Source organism: Callorhinus ursinus, unplaced genomic scaffold (genome assembly GCF_003265705.2).
Source record: "Callorhinus ursinus isolate GAN/ISIS: 27379988/994484 unplaced genomic scaffold, GSC_fseal_2.0 scaffold19, whole genome shotgun sequence".
Taxonomy (NCBI): domain Eukaryota; kingdom Metazoa; phylum Chordata; class Mammalia; order Carnivora; family Otariidae; genus Callorhinus; species Callorhinus ursinus.
In genome coordinates, this window is record NW_027397081.1 from 25457509 (window position 1) to 25481516 (window position 24008).

Genomic DNA, 24008 nt, shown 5'->3' on the forward strand with positions numbered 1-24008 from the left:
ATCAAGCTTGTGCCCCATGGGTAACAACAGTAGCCCAGTGGATACATCAATGAACTGGACATGGAAGTCCATTTCAGATGCGAGAAAATGCCAAGGCCCAAGGAAGATGCTGGAAGATGTCAAGACTAAGGAGGCAGTGCAGTCTTGGGATTCTTGCCAATGGACACAACTCATCCAAAGAAGAAGGAGATTTGAAGTGTTGCAGGATCTGCAATCCACATATTTGGAGCACTTACCCCAGACTCAAATAGTCCACATGTGGCCTGTTGCTTATCTGACGGGGGTCCCAAGCCATCAGTGGTTCTGATCAGAGGCTAACACCCTCAGTGCAAGTTCAAACACATAGGGCACCTAGTACCCCATGCATGAAGCTTTCCTTGAACATAGACATCTATCGAGAGGCAGACTTCAAATATCACTAATAGTACAGGACCGTTGTACATCATGCAACTTTACTTTACCACCTAACCTGTAGTTAAACCAGACACGAGCTTCATACAATTGGCATAGAGACTCTTCTAAAGAGTGCTCCCTGACCAGAGTGATGGGTGTTCCTCTGAGTTAGATGTTCTCTAAGGGGTACACTGGCCTATAAAGTGCTTGTCACCCTCAGATGGGGCTTGCTCTTTGGAATTTCAGGGTTCTCGGGTGTTGGTACAAAATGATATTCTAAATTGGAAGGGCCCCACAATTGGGATACATTGCAGGTTTGCCAGAGACACTACAAGAAAAACAATTGGATAGCTAGTTCCATTCTGCTGACTGTGTCTTCATACCTGGCATAGGCTCACATGCCCTGGAAAAAATGGTATGTCATTAACTACGGCAGAGGTAGTTAACACTACTCCCCACGCTATTCTCAGCGAACTCACTAGCCATGGCGGTGATGGAACAGGGTGGTGTCCGTGCTATTGCCAACATCTCCTGCTGTGTAATGTATCAATAATTCAGGGAAGGTAGAAACCAAACTGTAGAAAATCCAGGCTCCAATGGAATGGTTTTCAGCTCACGGATCCCCTTAGACTTTGATGTCTTTAGTTGAAATAACACGAGCACTTGGGGGTCCTGGTTGAGGACCATCCTCCAGGGAGGCCTGACCATCCTCTTGAGTCTGGTCCTCCTAATAACCCTAGTGAAATACTGTCTCAAAATGACAGAGAGGCAGCCAACCACATCCATATAATAAGTGGTTTAGGAGCCCCATGAGCCCCAATTTCACCTCCTAATTCAAGGTGGGCAATGGTCCTGCTGGATTTGATATGTTTCATCTGCTGTTTCAGTGGATGGGTGAGGATCGGGGCAGGGGGAAGCTAAGAAGGGCAGTCTCATGTGCAGTCTTTCAACCCCCAAGGCCTCATAAGGATGGGTCTTAGGCCTAGAATACTTCCTCACCAAGAGACAGAGAGCCCACACAACTGTGCTGGGCTTCCAGCCTTGTGCGGGAACATTTTTCCCTGTTTCAGACTCAGTGTGTGCTCTTTTGTTCTGCTTGAGACTGTGCATCAGTGCCCCTCAGGCACACCCCAGCATTCAGTTTCTCACACTCTATGGCGGAGGAGCTGGGGTCCTTCTGCCCTGGCATGAGAGGGGTGCATATAAACCAGTTGGTCTACATTGGCTGCCAGGGCCAGAGAGGCACCCTATTTGATCTGTCTCTTCTCTATGTGAGTAAAGCACTGTTCTGTCCAGTGCCTTACAGTGTTGTGTTTTCTTTGCTGACTCTGAAACCAAGATGCAGTGGGCAGAATGTGTGGATTTCTATTTCCGGTAGCTGACATTGTGATGAGCTTTGCTATCCTCTGTGCAGTTAGAGTCCTCTCCTTGGACTGTGTAGTGTTCTACCCAACAGTTTTATTTATCTTTGTCTTTTGAATATCACTATGTTTTTATAAATGGTTGGTATTCTATTGGATTTTCAAATTGCCCCATCTTTAGAGTCTTCGTTCAGGCTAGCTTCTGTGGCTTTTAGACGAAGCTCTTATTCTTACCTGGGTTTCCCCAAGTCAGAGCCTGAGAAAAAAGTTTGTGTACAGGTAGTATATTTGGGTAGGTGATTCCAGAGAGCAGGAGTGAAAGATGAGGGGAGTGTCACAGGAAGGAGGGACAAGTTGGCCACTGGGACTTTTTTTTCTGACTGGTACTTCTTAAGGAATTTTTTAAAGTATGTATCAGAACTATCCACCCATGGGACGAAAAGGAAAGCATTTGTTGCTTAGATACTATTCCCCATTGATGGATTATGGCTTCATGGGCATTTATTCTTCCCAAATTCCCCGTTGCACATTCATGACCACCGAGTGGAGTCCTGCCAATGTTCTACATCCTGCAAGCCTCAAAAAAAGCCCCAAGGCAGGAAGCAAGAGATCGTTGCACAACCAGGCAGGGAAGCACTCTGTGACTGTACCTGCACAAAGCCTGTCAAAGCTCACATGAACTGCTCACCACACCCACAACTAAACTGGAAAGCGTGACTGAGATGATTATGAAGTATTGCACAAGAGATGCCTAGTGCTGCTCATTTTGAGCCACTCGTGCTTCTCTTAAGTCCAATCCATCACAGCGTTTCCTTTCATGCACTGGCCAATCACAATTTCTGCAAGAGGATGAGTGGAGCAAACATCAGTCCCCACTGCTCTGCTGCTTCTGAGGCCATCATTGGGATGGTCATCACATACGCTCCAATCTAGATTCCTTCACCCTCACCAGCCCGTCAGCTTGGAGCACACTTCTGAAAAGAAGTTCTCTCTCCGGTCCAGTGTTATTCTCATGAGTTTACCAAGGTAGCTTTCCACACCTTCCTTTCTACTCATACATGTAACACACACACCCTGCACCTGTGTGTGTATGTCATTTAAACATCTTACTCTTGGCTCAGGTTATGATCTCAGGGTCGTGGAATCAAGCCCTTCGTCGGCTCCGAGCTCAGTGGGGGGGTCTGCCTGGGATTCTCTCTCTCTCTCTTTCCTTCTGCCCCTCCTCTCTCTCTCTCTCAAATAAATAAATATTTTTTTAAAAGAATAAAATACTTAGGAATTAATTTAACCAAGAAGGTGACAGTCTTGTACACTGAAAACTATAAAACATTGCTGAAAGGAATTAAAGAAAACATAAAGAAATGTAAAGACATCTTGTGTCCATGGACTGAAAGACAATTTTAATACTACCCAAAGCAATCTACAGAGTCAGTGCAATCCTTATCAAAATCCGAAGGAGTTTTTTTTTTTTTTGCAGGAATAGAAAAATCCGTCCTAAAATTCAAATGGAATTCAAGGATCCCAAATAACCAAAACGATCTTGAGAAAGACAAACAAATTTGGAAGATTTGTACTTCCTAACCTAAAATTCACTAGAAAGCCACAATAATCAAAACAGAGTGGTACTGGCATAAAGACATAGAGATCGACATAATAAAATAGAGATCCCAGAAATAAACCCTTGCATATAAAGTCAAGTGATTTTTTTTTACATGAGTGCCAAGATGATTCAATGGGGAAAGGACAGTCTTTTCAACAAATGGTACTGGGAAAACTAGATATCCATACATAAAAGAATGAAGTTATATCCTTATCTAACACCATATACAAAAATTAAGTCAAAACGGATAAAAGATTTAAACATTAAGAGCTAAAACTATACAAGTCTTAGAAGAGAACATAGGGGAAAATCTTCATCACTTTAAATTTGGCAGTGATTTCTTGGATATGACATCAAGAGCATAGGCAACAAAAGCAAAAACAGAAAATTGGATTTTATCAAAATTAAAACTTTTTGTATCAATACACACTAACAGAGTAAAAGGCAACCCATAGAATGGGAGAAAATATTTGCAAATCACATATCTGATAAGAGATTAGTACCAAATATATAGAGAATTCCTAAAAGTCAACAACAACAAAATACCCTATTCAAAAATGGGCAAAGCACTTGAATAGACATTACTCTAAAGAAGATATATACAAATGGCCAATAAGCACATGAAGAGATATTCACCAGCATTATCATTAGGGAAACGCAAATCAAAACCACAATGAGATACTACTTCGAACTCATTAGGATGGCTATTATCAAAAAACAGAAAACAAGTGTTAGCTAGGATGTGTAGAAATTGGAACCCTGTGTACTACTGGTGGGAATGCAAAATGGTACAGCTGCTCCAGAAAACAGTAAGGCAGTTCCTCAAAAAAATAGAATTACCATTTGATGCAGCACTATTTTTGGGTATATACACTGAATAATTGAAAGCAGAAACCGAAAGAAATACTTGTACACCAAGGTTTATAACAGCATCGTTCACAATACCAAGGATGGAAACAATCAAAAGGTCCATTGACAGATAAGCGGATAAACAAAATGTAGCACATTATATGTAGTGTATGTCATATATATTCCTGCCTTAAAAGGAAAGAAATTGATACATGCTACAACATGGACAAAGCTTGAAGACATTATACTAAGTGAAATAAGCTTGACACAAAAGGACAGATTCCACTTTTATGAGATACCTTGAGTACTCAAATTCAGAGACAGAATCTAGAAAAGTGATTACTAGGGTCTGGGGGACCGAGGAATGTGTATTTACTGCTTAATGGGTATAGAGTTTCAGTACAGGATGATGAAAAAGTTCTGGAGATAGATGGTGGTAATGATGGTACATTAATGTGAATGCAATTGATACCCCTCTTGTGTATAATTTAAAATGGCTAAAATGGTAATTTTTATGGTATGTATATTTTACCACACACACACACCAAAAAAAATCCCACACCACTCTGCAAACTTTTTAACTTAAACAATATACCATGACTATTTTCCTGGTCCATAAATACAAATCAAATTCAGTCTTTTTAATAACTGCACACTATATCATAAAAAGACATGCTATACCGTATTTAACCACTCCCACATTGACAAACACTTGCTATTATAAATAATGCTGCAGTCCAAATCTTTAAGGAGGTTCTTATGATGTATTAGTCCTGTACAATGAAGTCTTCAAATTGAAATTACTGGGCAAAGTAAATAGTATATTTAGATCTTTCTTTAATCCATCTTCAACTTTTGTTTATTCATGGTCTAAAGCAAGGAGGAAAGATGCTCTGCATTTGTTAGGGTATGGATTTGGCTGCATGTAACAAAAACCTCCAATCACTGGGACTCATACCAGATATAATTTTATGTCTCTTTCATATAACCATCTGGAGATGGGCATTCCAGGACTGGTATAGAACCCAGACTCCTTTCATCCCCTTACTTCACCATTCATTTTCCAAGATGGCTCACGACCATCTCCACATTCCAGTCAGTAGGACAGGTCAGGGGAGAGGATGGGCATGTCCCCTTCCTTTCAAGACTCCACCCAGCAGTAGCCAGTACCACTTCCGCTTCCAACCTATTGTCCCGAACTTAGTCATATAACCCATCCTAGCTAAAAGGGAGGCTAGAAAAAATGGTACTCATTCTGGATGGCCATGTGCCCAATTAGGATCATGATGGCCCAGGGGAGATTTGATAATGAGCAAGTCTATGATTAAGATCTTCCAAAAGAATACCCCATTATGTCAGCAGTATTTATAAAGTAAAAATTTCCCATTGAATTAAAAGACATCCTTGGATCTGTTTCTAGACACTAATCTGTTTCATTGTTATATTAAATGGCTTTATCATAATTGGTAGCTGTTCTTGTATTAATTTATGGCAGTTGATATATTAATCATTTATCTTTTGTTAACTCTTTGATTTAAGCTACTTGATTTGTGTTATTTTGCCAAGTTAAAGGCAGTCAAACTTACTTGGCAAAAACTAGTTTGTCCTGACACTTGGATATGATAATTTGAGGCAGATATAATTTTCTTAGTTCCAATTTTTCAGTATTAAGAAGCATCTCTACCCACCAGTAACTACAACTGAGAGGTCACCCATCTGTTTCATCCTCATAGCCTTAGAGGAAAACATCACTTAAGAGAAAGCCGCCTGACCATTGCAGGGATCTAGTAACAGGGAACAGAGTTCCCCAGGGTAACAGACACCCAGGACTCCACCTTGTCACCCATTTCAAAAACAATGGATGTGAGCAAATGCCAAGATGAGGCCTGGCATTAGTTAGATAAACTCCTAAGCTGATGGGAAATAAAAGAGGTGCTCTCCCAGCTCCTGGTGCTGGCACATTATCCATCTGACTTGTGTGGCTCAATTAGCCTTTTAACTGATAGCAGTGCTTCTGCCATTATCTTCCGCTTCATTCACTCTGTTTGATAGGCCTCATTCACTCTGTTTCATGGAGGAAAGATTTGCTCAGGTTGATGCCTTATTCTCAGAAGTGCCTTCCTCTGACTTTATAGAAAAGAAAAGCAATTTGATCAAAAGAAGCCATAGCTGGGCTCCGGTGCCCTGCCGCCTTGCTCCTGTATATCCTTTGCCTTTCTTTCTTTAAAACCTACATAGAGCATCTTTTCCATGAACCCTTTCTTGGTTTCCAGGACTGACAACAATGGAATAAGCTGGAAGGCATCTTAGAGATCTAGAAGGGAGGTTCTCAACCCTGACTTCCTGCGGTCACCTAGATAACTTTTAACAGGTCCTTCTGCCCTCACTCCTCCCTAGATTTTGATCAGTAGGTCTGAAGTGGAGCCTTAGCTCTTGCTAAGGGGTAAGTTTTAACTTCCGCAGGGTATTATGAGTAATAAGAGTAGAAAACTACGAGGCCAACACCTTAACTGACAGATAGGGGCACTGAGACCACATGACAATACAAAGAAAGTCTTGCGTTTCTTCGTAGGAAGGGAGCCCCTTCCAGCAGGGACTTTCCTTCGCAGCTCTTCCTCCAGCACCTGGAACTGTGCGCATCTAACGTGCGGCAGATCTGGCAGCATGAACGAAGGAAGGAATCCATGTGACACTAAGCTTAAACCAGAAAATCGGACTCTGGTCCAGGATATGACACCACAGGCTTCCTTTGCTGGAGGGAGATCCGTGACTAGTTCGCCGGTGTGTTCACCGCGATGATTGGCTCGGTAAACAGCCTTCCTTGTGAGAGCCTCTGGCCCCGAATCCTCGCCGCCTCCCAGGCTCTGTAAGTGCTTTGCATCACAGGAGGTCACGGCTGGTCGCAGTTGGCCTTGAGTGCCCAGGAACCGGCCCCCGTCCGAGCACACCTCAGGGCGTGTCTTGGGGCCAGGGAACACCTCGGCGGGAGTGTCAGGGGCGTGGAGGGAAGCGCGGGCATTGAGACCGGAGGCCCCGCACGCCCGCGAGGGCGGGGAGAGGCGGCCAGGGGTGGGGAGGGCGGGTCGGGCGCTCGCACCTGCCGGGTGGCTGCAGCAGTCGGCGCTCGACGCGGGCAGCGGAAGGCTCCGGGGCGCTCCGCGCAGGTGAGCCGCCGCTGCGGGCTGGGGGCTCGGACCCCCCAGCGGGCCGGGCCAGGAGAGGGGGCCTCCGGCGGGGAGGGGGCCCGGCCAGGGCAGGGCGGGGGCGGGGGTGGGGGAGCTCGAGCAGGAGAGCCGGAGGGGCCGGACGGCCCAGGGGTGGGGCAGCTGATCCGGGAGCCTCCTGAGCGCGCACCGCTGTGGGGTCGTCGGCGGCCGCGGGGTGAAAACGGCTGCGTCCCGGGCCAGTCGGGTGGACCGTGTGGCAGGGCCAGAGGAGCTTCGAAGTGTGAAGCCCCCGCCCTCCATTCCTCCCCGCGGATCCGAGGATCCGAGGACACCCCGCCCGGGGTCGGCTGCGCGTCGCCGTGGGCACTTAGCGCCCTACCGTCCGGCTCGTGAGCGCCAACCCCCAAATACGACGAGCCAGAGACTCTCCTTAAGCCAGGAAGCCCAGAATTCAATAATAAGAGGCGATTGACTGATAAAGTTCCCCGAGTCGTGATTTCGCTTCCACTGCGGCTTCAGTGGGTAGGAGCCAAGGGGGACGATGAGCAGGGGTTGGGGAGGTTCACGTTGGACCTGAAAAGCGGTTTAGGCCACCCGTCTGGGTCCAGAAGGATAACCTCTGGAGATATATTCTAGCCCTAGATGTAAGAAGGATTTGCGCTTCAGAAAGGGAAATCCGTCGCTTTATGAAATAGGTCTTTTAAAAATTTTTAGCCAACCATCTCTTCTAAGAAGTGACCCATTTCCTTCACCAGCTCTTCCGCCATTTGCGCCCGTGGCTGCCATGTTCCTCCGCGTCCCTGACCGTTTGCCCCGTGGCCCCGCCCCCAGCTCTGTTGGGCTCAGAAAGTGGTGGAAGAATTTTATCTGGGTCTTTACATTCACTTTAATAGGTAGTACGGCTTATTGTTCCTAAGAAACATGTAACATTTAACCAGATGTGCAACCTGCTCAGTACAGTCTGGAGTTTGTTCCTTGTCAAACCTTGTGGAGGACAATCCTAACACACCGTGAGATACCAGGCCAGGGCCACTTCCGGCGTCGTTCTTCCTGAGAGTTGATCCACTTTAATAAGGATGTACTTACCCTCTGCTCCTAGAGTTTCTGGAAAAGACGTGGAATTGATATGAAGGCTTTATTGAATATGGTGCCTTGATTTTACAAGGGAGAGTGCCTGACGTAAGCAGAAGGGAAGCATTATTTCTGGTTGGGCATTATTAGTTCTGGTATTAGGACAGCCAAGTATTCAATTCCCTTTTAAAGGACTTTGATTTCCTCTCACTCCTTCCATGGGAGGCAGGACAGTACCACCACATACTTATCTCATGCTGTGCGTTTTTCCGTATATTCTGTGGATTCCTCCCTCAGCCTTCTGATGGGCAATGGTTGTGATGACCCAGGTGAAACTGTAAAGCTCGAGTTTGACTCCAGTGATTCTGTTTGGGTGTGCCCCAGTATGTCCTTGGTTGTGTCTCTTGCCTAATCTTAGCAAATAGCACTTTGAGATAGGGAGAGAAAAGGACTAAAGAGAAAGAAAGACTTCTGCTAACTTGAAAGTTAACATCGGCTGCCATGCTAAATTGGTTAAAGTACAGATATTACTTATGTTGGTTATAATCAAAGGATTATCTCTTTTCCTCAAACGCATTTGCCTGTTGGAAATGGATAAGGGCAGTTTTACCATATGTAGAACCACTCCCATAGCCAAAGTTCCTGTTATTGCAAAACTTTTTATAATTGCGGGTAAGAGAATGGAAGTCACCACTGTGTCATCAACTAATGGATGCATACAAGACAGATTTCAAATCTGCATATATTTCTAGAGACAGGTTGCAAGACAAAAACTAGATCATGCACGGGTGCCTGGGTGGCTCAGTCGTTAAGCATCTGCCTTCAGCTCAGGTCATGATCCCAGGGTCCTGGAATTGAGTCCCACATCGGGCTCCCTGCTCAGCGGGAAGCCTGCTTCTCCCTCTCCCGCTCCCCCTGCTTGTGTTCCCTCTCTTGCTGTCTCTCTCTCTGTCAAATAAATAAATATTTAAAAAAACCAACTAGATCATGCACAATACTACACAATATCCAGTAGGAACAATTAGAGGCAACCGGTAAGTCCTGTAATCCCCACACTTCCTTTGAACTCAGTTTCCCTTTTAACTAGTCTTCTCCCCCAAACCTTTACTGGGGGCTAGAAATAAACAGAGATGATTTGAATTTTAGATCTTTTTCTTTGTCTTGTCTGTTCTCTGTGTCACAGGCTCCACTTCTGAATGGACAGAGAAACTCAAAAAATTCTTCCTTATGTGAGGAAGAATTTAGGCTAAAGATACCAAAGTGCACTCATGTGTTCCCTTGCAGGATTTAGATATTACAAGTCGTTGTTGATACCTTGCTGGTATCCCATCAAAAGGGGGCTTTAGAGAGTACAAGGTGATTTCCATAAGCAGCACTGTGAGGAAAGAGTAATTGCTTAGTTCATAATGGGGAAACTGAAACTTAAAAATACTGAGTATCTGGTCTGGAGTTATCCAGCTGTTAGTGGCAGAGCCAGGACTCAAACCAGAATTCCTTCCATAATACCTCAGCTACCTACATGGTGTCTTTTTGTTTGCTCCTTTAATTTAAGGATGGGGAGTTGTTTGTGATTTTTTTCTCCTGACCTTTTATTGAATATAGTCTCTGACTTGAACTCCTAGAATCTAAATTTAGAAACGTTCTTGTTTGGTAGATTTCATTCGTACCTTTGTACAGTATAACTGCAAAAATATTTTAGAGCTGAGGATAGCCTGAAATATTATCAAGCCCAATCTTTTTGTTTTTTCAAAGAACAAGGGGAAATACAGGGAAAACTAAGCAAGTACCCAAACCTACTTTGCTAAAAGCGAGGCCTGCCAGTGTTCAGACTCTTTCCAGCATGTGGTCCCTTGAGGATTTCCTAGATATATAAATCAAGTGGTTCAGTTTGATTTACTCCATTGCTTTGGGGTCTGTGGTAGCAAACCATAGCCTCTCTGAATCCTGGACTCAAATATCTGTAGATTCTTCTGGTCTTACTGGGATTCCACATTCCATGAGGGAAAGAGCCGATTGGTCTGGTGCATTGTGTTGTTCTAAGCACAGGACCTATAGTAGGCACTCAATAAAATGTGTTCAATACCCATCAAATAAACATTTGAACAAGTATGAGATGTCATTAGGACTTCATTCAGCTACAAGTAACAGAAAATCCTACTATAGTAACTTAATAGTGAGGAGTTTGTTTTTCTCAAATAGCTAGATGTCTAAAGGTGAGAAGCTCAGGACTGGGCCAGTTTCCTCTGTCTTCCTGCACCACCATCCTTAGTATGTGGCTTTCCTCCTCACTGAGAGACAGGCACCTCTTCTTTTCAGAGAGGGCTTACCAGGAAAAAAGGGCAGAATGAAGGGCAGAAGACATGTGCCACCTGAACCTGTGTTTTTGTAATAATAAGAAAGCTTACCCATCTTGAAAGCTCTACCCAGTAGACTTCTTATACCTCATTCATATAAAAACTAAGTCACATAGCCACTCCTAACTGTAAGGGAGCCTGAGCAAATCTAGTGTTTTAGTCGGCCATGTTGCCAATACAACAAAATAGGGATTCTGTTAAGGAAGAAGGGGAGAATGGATATTGGGTAAACAATTAGCAGTACCTGCCATAGTTTGTTTTACGAGTCATTGACTCTTTGTTTCTACATGGATTGTTGTTGTTGCTTTATTTTTACTCTTTGTTGTTGTTCTTTGGTTTACTAAAAAAGTGATAGATAACACAGTGGTTGTAGAGGAACTTTTTAAAATTATAGATTCTGAGGTCCAACCCAAGAAATGCTGATTATTTAGGTCTGGGATGAATCTATAAATCTGAATTATATAAACTGACACTCCAGATAATTTGAATGCAGGTGGTCACAGGATCACAATTTGAAAAACATTGAATTGGGGAGTGGTTTAGAAGAGGCACTTTCATTTTATTTCCAAAGTCTTTCCTGCCTCGTTCCTCTTGAGGCTATTACTTTCTTTTTTAATTTTCTATTTTGGTTAGTATAAATAAATATGTAGTCTTAAAAGTCACAAGTTCTACAATAGGTTCTTACTAAGTCTACACTGAGCTACCTCCCTAAAGGCAACTATTTTCAATGCTCTCGGCCTACGTTTCTATCATATTTACCACCATATTCCCAAATAACATGCTAATACGGGCTATTTCTCTTTCTTTTCCCAGTTCTGGATAGTATCTACTGACATCCTGCCTGGGAGGATAAGGGTCTCTCCCTCATACCCTCATTATTCTTTCTCACATTTGCTTCCCTTTCTTGCAAGGTCCCAATATACTTATATCCTAATTTTTTTGATATAACAGTATTTGGTGTTGGTGTTTACATTATTATGACTCTGTAAATGTTATTCACAACCCAGCTATGTGATAAACCATGATTTCTACACTTCCTTTCTTGTACAACCTTTTTCTATCCCCTAGACTTAGTAATTGCTACCTCTTCTTCAGTTGCTTAGTGTTTTTTGAACACGCATTACAACTGACTCAAACTTTGACAGGATGGTAAAATTCCTCCCAATAAAGCATCAAGTAAGTAGTCAATTTGATTTGCTTTTCTTGGAAGCATCCCTGCTTGCCCCCCGCCCCCATTCTCTGGGACTGGTTATTCTGAGCCCCTTGTTACATTGGGAGTTCCTCTGGCTGCCACCTTGTGGATTGTACTGGATTCTGATTCTTGGATTACATGCCTTCTCACTCAGTTTGGTTTGCTGGAGCATAGCTTCCTGAGAAAGGGTGCATGGAGAGAGAGGCAGATTTATCCTGAAGGTGATGAAGCTCACGGGGCCTCTGTGAGCGCTGCAAAGTGTTCCAAGTTGACGAGTCAGGAGGAAAAGCCAGGTCACCATCATGAAGTATTTTTGGCACATTTTCTAAAGAGATCTTAGAAACGAGAGCCATGAACCTCTAAGGCTCCCATTTGTTGTGATTTTTTTTCTCACTCTAAATAAATATTCACATCCACACCCAATTTTGTGTTTGTAATTTTATGACTTTTTCTTAAAGGGGGCTTCTCAAATTATGTAAGATGCAGGCCCCACAAGACCTGGCTGTTTTTTCAGACTTTGTACGTTCAAGATGTCATTTTTCTTCCTTCACATTTGATTGATGGTTTAGCTGAATATAGGATATTAATTGGAATTAACTTCCCCTCAGAATATTGAAAGCATTGCTCCATTTTCCTCTATCTTTTGATAGCTCAATTGAGAAGTTGGTGCCATTCTGGTTTCTGATCCCTTGTGTTTTGTTTTTAATCTCTGGAAGTTTGTAGGGTTTCCTTTTGTTTATTCCTCATGTTCTGATATATCATGATGTTGTTAGTTGATTTTGGCTTTGGCTTTTTCCCCCCATTGTTTTAGGTACTTTAAAGGCCTTTTCAATCTAAAAATCATATTCTTCAGTTCTCAGTTTTGTTCTGTTGCATAATTTCCTCTGTTCTTTCTGCAATTTACACTAAATTACTTAGATGCTGGAGTTCTTGAATCTGCCCTCTTATTTTATCTTTTCTATTTCTATTTTTTAAAAAACCTCTCGGGGTGCCTGGGTGGCTCAGTCGTTAAGCGTCTGCCTTCGGCTCGGGTCGTGGTCCCAGGGTCCTGGGATCAAGCCCCGCATTGGGCTCCTGCTCCACGGGAAGCCTGCTTTTCCCTCTCCCATTCCCCCTGCTTGTGTTCCCTCTCTCTCTGTGTCTCTCTCTGTAGGATAAATAAAATCTTTAAAAAAAATAATAAAAAATAAAAAACCTCTCATATTTTAGTTCTAATAAATCTTCTAACCCTCATAAATTTTTAAATTTCTACCATCATATATGTATGTGATATATATATACTTTTTTTTGAGAGAGAGAGGATGAGCGGGGAGGAGGGGCAGAGGGAGAGGGAGAAGTATGGTGGGGGGGGGGCGGTGATTGATCCCAGGACTCTGGGATCATGACCTGAGCTGAAGGTAGATGCTCAAGAGCTGGGTGGCAGATTGAGCTGCCCAGGCACCCCTTCACAGGTCATTTAGAAGAAGATTTAATTAAGGTGGAAAATTATAATTAGCTTAGTATTTGTCTTTAAGAGGTTATATTGAGAAAATATTTTTCCAACACCTTTAGAGAATGTCTTAGTTATAGAATTTGGGAGAAAATTTCTGCCCTTGAAAGTCACTCTCCAAATCCATACTATTTTCTTTCTTTGCTCAGCCTGGCATGTGATAACCCAAACTTGGGGCAGATTCAGCCCCCTTTCTTTGCTGGGAAAGTTTTAGATCACGTAAAAGCATCAGATAATATGTGTCCGTGGTTTAGCTTTTAGTGACCTCTTCACTGGAAAGCCTAGGCATGAGATACCAGATTTTCTACTGTTGGCTCTTCCTTCTCAGGCACCTTTAAAGACAACTGCAAAGCCCTTGCAGGCTAGGGCCCAACCTTGGTATCTCTGTTTCTCCAGCACCTAGAACCATGCTGATACACAAGAGGCCCTGGATAGATGTTGCTTGAATCAAATTGATTCCATTACCCACTTTAAATTAACCTTTCCTAATGGTCCCCTTGCTGTTTCCTCTGTTTCTTTCGCATCTTTTTATGTCACTTTTGCTGTAAGATGATACCTCATTCTCGAATTTGATGTGTAGATATGTTGGAAAACAGACTGGGAAGATCTACCAGGACTCCAGGTAGAATTTCCAGGGGTGAAAACTCCCCATATCATCTTACTGAAGATGTAATAATTTCTTAGGTCATCACCAAACACCCTACATCTTGGTATCATCTTGAACCACAGTTGTATTTGAATGCTTTTTTTGCCTCGTAGTCCATGCCTCACTTATACTGTCCTTTGCTTCCTTCCACTCTCTTTGATCTGGCCCCTGCTTTGCCCAAACCTTCTCTTTGTTCTGTTCTAATGTTGTTTTTCTGCCTCCTCTCCCCCACCTTCATCTGCCATCTGGTATATTTTGCAGAAAGCACAGTGATGTACTAATTTCAGAAGACCTACCCTGCCTATCAGGAAGACATCTTTTTAAACTAACCCAGAATAATAATAATGAAGAATGAAAAATCTCTCTTCTGGCTGTTGTTGAGATTGTTTCTATGCTTTGTTCCCACTGGGATTGTTTATTTTTATATGGAAGGCTCTAGAACAAGAGCTAAACTACAAGATCACTGTAAAACAGTGATCTGTAGATTAGTGTTTCTCAAACGCTATCACTCACCACAGAACTGGTACTCTCATGGCATGGAGGCTTGGCTGAAAACAGCATGGCATAAGCTACAGTCTCTCTTAATGCTAAACAGTATGGGCTACCCCAAAATACATCTCTGTTTTAACAAAATCATTTTTCCCAAAATCTTGAGGTAAAATTGATACTACAGGATGATAACCGTGTTGGTCATGTGATTCCAGATATTTTTGGCTTACCCATACATGGGTCTAAGAGGCATAGTACAAGATGATCTCTGAAGGACTCATCTAGCTCTAAAAATTATATGAAAAAGTAATGTTAGCAGCAACCTTACTAATGACTAGACCTAGGGCCTAGTTTCTTCATGATTCAGGATTACAGCTAAGTTGAATCAGTTCAGTTCAGATTAAGAACGACTATTATATGGCAAGCTTTGTGCTAAGTTGTGGGAAGTTTAAGATGAAGCAGATAAGATCTCTGCTCTTGAGGTACCTATAGTCTAGTGAGTAAGGCATGTAAATGTGTAATTTTCATATGACAAGCTAAGAGATAAAAATCAAGATATGCATAAGGTACTATGGTAGCACTGAAGAAGGGGGAGGGAATAGCATGAACGAAGTGTATACTGTAAAGTTTTTGGTGGGAAGAAATGGGAAATGAGGCTCAAGAGACAGGCCAAGGGCCAGGTTCTGGGTATATGCCATGCAAAGGGGTGGACTACATCAGTGTGGTGGTTAGTCAATGAAATATTTTAAATTTTATAGTGGTGTAGTCAGATGTACATTTTAGGTAGCTGATGCCGGTGGCAGAGTAGAAGAAGGATTTATGGATGGCAGGATTACAAGCATTACAGTAGTCAAGGCAAAAGACAATGAGAGCCTAAATGAGATAACCATTGTAGGAACAGAAAGGAAACAGAGAACACCAGAAAATTTGGGGAAGCAAAATAAGCAGAGTATTTTAGTCTCTTGGGAAATTGGGGCACTGCGGGGCAGAGTGGGGGATGAAGGGGTATCTAGAGTGAGTCCTAGGAACCTGACTTTAGGAGTGACTGGATGTTAAGCCACTACCCAAGTTTGAGATACAGAACAGAAGCCAATTTGGTGGGGAAGGAAGATGATGAATTCAGGTTGGGACATGTTGACTTCAAGGTGTCTAAGAAGAATCTGTGTTTATGTGTGTGTTGGTTGGTTCACCAGGTTGTTAGATATATGAGTCTGAAACTGAGGGCAAAGGTCAGGCTAGAGATAAGAGTCATCAGCGTACAGGTGGTAATTGAACTATGGGTGTGTATGAGTTCTTGCAAGAAGAAGATTATATACAGAACAGTGGACCAAAGGGTGCTAGTGTTTAAGAGACAGGAAAAAGAAGAGAGCCTTTCGAAAGAGAGGAAGAAGATTACAGAAGATGACAAGAGCTAGGACAGAAGAGTATCATGAAAGCCAAAACAGAAGGTAAATTCCAAAAATAAGTGATAAGTGACATCTTCAACTAGAGCAGCACTAGAACAGAAGAGAGGTCTATTCAGATAATATTTTAAAGATTCCCACTGATGAAACAATATGGAGAACATTTGGTGATATCTACGAATACAATTTCAGGATCGTGATAGTGAAGGAGGAGAAGCAAACAGAGAAAGCAACTGTCTTTCCGGGTTTTTCCAAGAAACTTAATGATTTTGACAGTGCTTGACTGCATTACACAAAACCATCAAAATCCCTTTCTATTGAAAGAATATTTCATGTAAGTGGTAATTTAGTTCAATAATTACTGACTTTCCAAAGAATTTTAATACTAGAAATTGTTTTTAATTATTTATAAATAAACCTTTTAGCAAAGGAGTTTGGGCTCTGGACTAGGGGAGATGGTGAGAAAGAGATCCACATATTTTGAGACTATATACATAAAGTTTAAAAAAATTTGCAAAACTATTACGTTGTTTCAAGATAACGTATGTAGTAAATGTATGTGGTATATAGTAAAACAAAAGTGAGTGAATGCTAAACACACAATTCAAAATGATGTTTACTTCTCAAGAGGAAGGAAGGAGAGAAGCCATCAAGGAGGTGTCAACAGGAAGTTCCAAGGATGTTAGTAATGTTCTCTTTCTTAAGCTGGGTCATGGGACACAGTTGTTGTCATTCTTTATAACTTTTACATACATTAGCCATATTATTTTTATGTTTGAAATAGTAAATAGGAAGAGAGATACACAGTGGTTCTTCAGAGACCCAGGGTAAAAGCAGATTTTTTTGGTTTCTTTTTCCTTTTTCTTTTATTATTTTGTGTGGGAAAAGTCTTGAGCCTGGTTATAGTTGAAGGAAAGGAGGCAACAAAGAGCGAGAGAAGTTCATGAGTAATAGAAGCAGACCCAGAGGACGCAGATGGAAGCCTGGCCTATCAGAGGGGTCAATTTGAGAAGAGTAGATATGGACATATATGCATTTGTAGGTGAAGAAGAGGAGATTGTGATTGGTGCCTTCTAGTCTCGATTATGTTCATGGAATGAGAGGAAAGGTTTACCCAGAGCTGAGTGAACTCAGGCTCGAGGGAAGGGGTGAGTTTTCAAAAACCAGACTATGGGAATTGGGAGTAAGACCTTGCACCTGTCAAAAAGCACTGCCAAGTGCTGTAGAAGGCCCAGCATCCATCTTGTTCATTGGTGTCAATGCTGAACAAGTTCACAGATAGTACAGAAGGAAGGAAAAATATATTAGAAATGTGTTCCTTGTTGCTTAAAAAATAAGCCAAACTTTCAAGTCCAGGAATGCCTGTCCTGCTCTAAGGTATGCCGAAGTGACTCCTTGTCCTCGTTGGTGACATCCACAACTTTAGTTCCATTCTTCCCCCACACGTCTGACTTGCTCTGTCCTTTTCATGTTTCATTTCATTTTTGTGATGTGTTAGGAGCAAACACAGAAAGTGATTTTAGAACTAGGAAAAGCTATGGAGATGACCTCTTCCAAACTAAGACTTAACAAGGAAATTATGATCCTGAGAGGTTACATATCTTGCTCAAGGTCACAGAGTTAAGTTCTTAGCAAAATGTGGACTAGAACCCAGGTCAGCAGACTCAGAGGCCAGTGTTCTTTATTAGTTCTTGGGAAATCATGGAACTTAGCCCAGATTTGTTCTTCAGTCTTGAATTCAGGATTCCAGTAAGGCTGCCTAATTTTAATGACAGTTTGAAAGAGGCAATCAAGAAAGGCCCAGCTCTAACACCAGCCCCCTCTGTGACTAGAGGATTGCAATCAGTATATTTCATGACATTCAACCTTCCACAAGCATATGGCTCCGTACTAGATTATAAACTCCTTAAGGATAGGGGTCATTTTTTTTTTTTAATCACCTGGTGCTCATCATGACAAGTGCCCTCCTCAATCCCCATCACCTATTTCACCCATCTCCCGCCCACCTCCTCTCTGGTAACCATCAGTTTATTCTCTCTAGTTAAGAGTCTGTAGTTTCTTTCTTTCTTCTTTCTCTTTCTTTCCTTCTGTTCTTTCGTTCTTTCTTTCTTTTTGTCAGAGAGACAGAGAGAGAAAGAGAAAGAGCGCACAAGCAGGGGGAGCAGCAGTCAGAGGGAGAAGCAGTCTGGCTCCTCACTGAGCCGGGAGCCCGATGGAGGGCTCGATCCCAGGACACTGAGATCATAACCTGAGCTAAAGGCAGACACTTAACTGACTGAGCCACCCAGGCATCCCAAGAGTCTATAATTTCGTGATTTGTCTTTCTTTTGTCATTTTTTTTTTGCTTTGTTTCTTAAATTCCACATATGAGTGAAATCATACAATAATTGTCTTTCTCTCACTGACTTATTTTGCTGAGCATAATACTCTCTAGTCTCACCCATGTCACTGAAGATGGCAAGATTTCATTCTTTTTTATGGCTAATAGTCCATTGTATGTATACATATATGCACACACATATATATATACACACACACCAATCTTCCTTATCCATTCATCAATCAATGGACGCTTGGGCTGCTACCCTATTTTGGCTATTGTACGTATTTAATGCTGCTATAAACATAGGGGTGCATGTATCCCTTTGAATTAGTATTTTTGTATTCTTTGGGTAAACACCCAGTAGTATGATTGCTGGATCATAGGGTAGTTCTATTTTTAACTTTTTGAGGAACCTCCATGCTGTTCTCCAGAGTTCACCAGTTCATACTCCCACCAACAGTGCATGATTGTTCCTTTTTTTCCACATCCTCACCAACATCTGTTGTTTGTTGTGTTGTTGATTTTAGCCATTCTGACTGGTGTGTGGTGATATCTCATTATAGTTTTGATTTGCATTTCTCTGATAATGTGTGATGATGAGCATCTTTTCATGTGCCTGTTGGCCATCTGTATGTCTTCTTTGGAGAGATGTCTGCTCATGTCTTCTGCCGATTTTTAATTGGATTATTTGGTTTTTTGAGTGTTGAGTTTTATAGTTCTTTATATATTTTCGATATACTGGATATGTCATTTGCAGATATCTTCTCCCATTACATAGGTTGCTGTTTAGTTTTTCTGATGGTTTCCTTTGCTGTGCAGAAACTTTTTGTTTTGATGTAATCCCAGTAGTTTATATTTGCTTTCATTTCCCTTGCCTCCGGGGACCAATCTAGAAAAAAGTTGCTATGGCCAGTGTCAGAGAAATTCCTGTCTGTGCTCTCTTTTAGGATGTTTATGGCTATAGACCTCACATTTAGGTCTTTAATCCATTTTGAATTTATTTTTGTGTATGGTGTAAGAAAGTGGTCCAGTTTCATTCTTTTGCATGTTGCTGTCCAGTTTTCCCAATGCCATTTGTTGGAGACTATATTTCTCCCAGTAGATATTCTTTTCTGCTTTGTCAAAAATTAATTGACCATTTAATTGTGGGTTTATTTCTGGGTTTTCTATTCTGTTCCATTGATCTGTGTGTCTATTTTTATGACTATACCATTACTGTTTTGATTACTACAGCTTTGTAATATAACTTGAAGTCCAGAATCGTGATGCTTCCAGCTTTGCTTTTCTTTTTCAAGATTGTTTTGGCTATTCAGGGTCTTTTGTGGGTCCATACAAATTTTAGGAGGGGTCGTTTTTATTTGTTTTATTATTTCCTCAGCACCCAGCATAGAGTCTTATATTTAATAGGATCACATGAAGGAAGGAAGGAAGGAAGGAAGGGAGGGAGGGAGGGAGGGAGGGAGGGAGGGAGGGAGGGAGGAAGAAAAGAAGGGAGGAAGGAAAGAGACCATCTTTTGCTTAGAAATCAAACTCAGCAGGAAGGTAACTGAGCTCTCGTTCATGGAATTTTGTTCCATAGCTCATGAAATCATGCCAGAACAGGGTTCAGATTCTTATTCTCATCTTATGCCTTCTGACCAGTTGTTCCAAGGACCCACCTACAGAGAAAATAACAGTGACAGTAGTAGTTATGAAATTTTAAAAAGAGTGATGGACTCCGGAGTGACTTAAGGGCTCTCAGGCTACTGTAGAGCAGGGATACACTCTGCCAGAAGTTCAGGACTAAAGCACCATCACATCAGCTGTGGGCAACAGAGAATTTTCACCTCTGTACTTCTGCTTCTTCTGCATTTTACTACTCAGCAGCTCATAGAAGAAGGAGAGGTAATAAGCTTGTTATTTGCAGAGTAACAGAAAGCTGAGTCAGGCAGGGTTGGTTATATTCCAAAGTAAACTCAGACCAGAAGCCATCTGAGTGTTTCTCTTGGCAAGAACAGATTCAAAAAGTATAAAAACCATGTCGTGGAGTAAAATAATATGCTATATCCTCCCCGTAACCTACTTGCCTACTGACCAAACACACGTCCCATTCCTATTAAAAAGACATTCAACCACTACCCTCTCCAGAGTCAGGTAAAGGTTCCACATGACTGCCCCCCTCCCCACTTGGAATTAGGTACTGAAAGCAAAGGACAGCAGCCTTCGTTCAATAATTATACGTCCCGTAAGAGAGAAGCCCAGTTTCTCCCCCCATTAATTGTGGGAATAAGTATAAGAACACCAGAGAATAGAGGAAACTAACATTTGTTAAACATTCACTCTAGTTAGCTGCTAGACACTCCCAGTTAATCCTCACAAGATGCTTTTGTTAAGGTCCCTGTTTTGGAAGAAGGGGTACTGAAATTCAGAGAGGTTAGAGAACTTGTGCAAGCTCTTACCAGCAGAGGTAGCAAAAGCAGGATTGACTCTCCATAGTTCATGTTCTTTGTATTATGTGACCATACTTACCCTTAAAGGAACATGTAGGAACCCAGTTTCCTTTAGGGAAATCTGGGAAATTGGATGCACCCAAACTAATATAAAACTTGACTTGCATCTTTTCTAACTTAACCTTCCTCAGGCCCATTTGTGAGTCAGTTCATATCCTTTCCAGAGACTCTTGGGCACACAGGACCATAATGTTTAGCTTTTTTGACTTTAAGTATACTGTTTTGTTCATTCCCAATCTGAGATAATTTCAAGGTTTAATGCATTCCACCCATGGAGGAGAGTGACAGGTAGGTAAGGAAGGTAGGAATGGTAGGGTAAAGAGAGTAAGCAACATTACCGAGCTCAACTCTGACTATATGGATGATTGGCTGCACTTGTTCCTTAGCCTTTGCATGTACTATTTGCTCTGCGTGACACTGTATCCACCCTGCCTATGCTTACCTGTTTTTCAAGGAAGTTTTAGGTACACTTCCCTCTATAATCTTTCTCCTATTTCTCACGGGGTGAGTCAGAGTCCTCCTTTCATTGTCATAACTCTGCCACTCTATTAAAACATTTAATATATGTGTCATAATAGTTGAATTACTCTTTCTTCACCAGAGTTTTGCCTTACTGAAGGCAAGATCCTTCTCTGAAGATTGATGAAATCCATTTTCAAGAGTAGAAGGGTAGATAGGCACCAAGACAATTCAAAGCGGAAAAGAAGAATCTTTCATCAGATGGCTGGGACAGTTGGATATGCAAAAAATGAAGCTGGATCATGACCTCACACCATATACAAAAGTTAATTAAAATGGATATAGACATAAATGTAAGAGCTAAAACTGTAAAAATCTTAGAAGAAAACACAGGAGTGAATCTTCATGCCCTTGAATTAAGCAATGGTTTCTTAGACATGACACCAAAAGCACAAACAACAAAAGAAAAAAAAATTGCTAAACTGGACTTCATTTTGAAAGCTTCTGGGACGCCTGGGTGGCTCAGTCGGTTAAGCCTCTGCCTTTGGCTCAGGTCATGATCCCAGGGTCCTGGGATCGAGCCCCACATCGGGCTCCTTGCTCAGCAGAGAACCTGCTTCTCCCTCTCTCTCTCTGCTGCTCCCCCTGCTTGTGCTTTCTCTCTCTTTCTCCCTCTGACAAATAAAATCTTAAAAAAAATAAATCAAAGCTTCTGCGCTCTAAAGGACACACTTGAGAAAGTAAAAAGCCCACAAAAAGAGAGAAAATATTTCCAAATCATATATCTGACTTGTATCTATAATAATATAAGGAGCTATTACAACTCAACAATATAAAGACCCCAATTTAAAATGGGCAATGAGGAGCACCCGGCTGGCTCAGTCGGTTAAGCGGCTGCCTTCGGCTCAGGTCATGATCCCAGGGTCCTGGGATTGAGCCCCGCATCGGGCTCCCTGCTCAGTGGAGAGTCTGCTTCTCCCTCTCCCTCTGCCTTCCTCTCTGCCTACTTGTGCTATCTCTCTGTCAAATAAGTAAATAAAATCTTTTTAAAAAATAAAAAAATAATAAAATGGGCAATGAATTTGAATAGGTATTTCTCCAAAAAAGATATACAAATGCCCAATAAGCTCATAAAAAGATGCTTCACATCACTAATCATTAGGGAAGAAAATGAAACAAAACAATGAGATAGACTTCATACCCACTAAGATGGCTAAAATAAAAAAGATGAACATAACAAGTGTTGTTGAGGATGTGGAGAAATTGGAACCCTCTTACATTGCTGGTGAGATTGGAAAATGGTGTAGCCACTTTGGAAAAGAGTCTGGTCATTCCTCAAAATGTTGAACATAGAGTTATCATATGATCAAACAATTCCACTCCTAGGTATATGCCAAAGAGAAATGAAAACATAGGTACACATAAAAATATGTACACCAATATTCATGGCATTATTATTCATAACAACCCAAATATCCATCCATAGATGAATGAATATTATATATCAACTATACTTCAATTAAAAATCTAAAAGAGGGGCGCCTGGGTGGCTCAGTCGTTAAGTGTCTGCCTTCAGCTCAGGTCATGATCCCAGGGTCCTGGGTTCAAGCCCTACATCGGGCTCCCTGCTCAGCAGGAAGCCTGCTTCTCCCTCTCCCACTCCCCCTGCTTGTGTTCCCTCTCTTGCTGTGTCTCTGTCAAATAAATAAATAAAATCTTAAAAAAAAAATCTAAAAGATTAGGGGCACCTGGGTGGCTCAGTCGGTTAAGCATCTGCCTTGGGCTCAGGTCATGATCCCAGGGTCCTGGGATCAAGCCCTGCATCAGGCTCCCTGCTTAGCGGAAACCTGCTTCTCCCTCTACCTCTGCTACTCCCCCTGCTTCTGCACTCTCTCTCTCTGTCAAATAAATAAACTACTTTTTAAAAATGTTTAAAGATTAAAATTTAAAAACCAGATGTATGGATAAACAAAATGTGACAGATCTGTACAATGGAATATTATTCAACAATAAAAAGGAATGGGGGTGCCTGGGTGGCTCAGTTGGTAAGCATCCGACTCTTGATTTCGGCTCAGGTCATGATCTCAGGGTCATGAGATAGAGTCCCCCCAAGTTGGGCTCCCTTCTCAGCAGGGAGTCTGCTTAAGGAGTCTTTCTCTCCCTCTCCCTCTGCCCCTCCCCCTGCTTGTGCTCTCTTTCTCTCTCTCCCTCCCTCTAAAAGCAACAACAGCAATAAAAAGGAATGAAGCACTGATACATGCTACAAGATTGGATGAACCTTGAAACCATACTAAATGAAAGAGGCAGAGATATATGATTACACTTATAGGAAATATCTAAAATAGGCAAACCCATGGACACAGATAGGAGGCTAGTGGTTGCCAGGGTTGGAAGGATTGGGAAGAAATGGGGAATGACTGCTAATGAGTATGGGATTTCTTTGGGGATGATGAAAATGTTCTAAAATCAGATGGTGGTAATGGCTGCACAACTGTAAAGATACCAGCAATCACTGAATTATACACTTTAAAGGACTGAATTTTATGGTATATAAATTATATGTCAACAAGGCTGTTATTTGAAAAGAGAGAGAAATAGCAAGAAAGCACTTGAGACTTCTAGAACCATATGAGGGTGATTTTGAGATTCATTAGGAGAAACTGTCCCAGGAATACTTAGGTTGTTGAAACCTTCAGAGTGTCTTCTTTGATCATCTGAGTTGT

General features: G+C 41.9%; 1 protein-coding gene across 6 annotated transcripts in view; it reads left to right on the plus strand.

Moving 5' to 3' along the window:
* Positions 1 to 24008, plus strand: part of TMEM45B (transmembrane protein 45B) — a 50760-nt gene that overhangs the window by 12162 nt on the left and 14590 nt on the right. The window contains exon 1 of one of the 6 annotated variants that reach the window (XM_073903980.1): positions 7234 to 7367. The exons of 3 other annotated variants lie outside the window; for them this stretch is intronic. The gene's annotated coding sequence lies outside the window, so the exon portion shown is untranslated. Of the gene's footprint in view, positions 1 to 7233; positions 7368 to 21620; positions 21639 to 24008 lie in introns of those variants that run through there. 2 more of the 6 variants (XM_025893434.2, XM_073903982.1) reach the window with 2 other exon arrangements.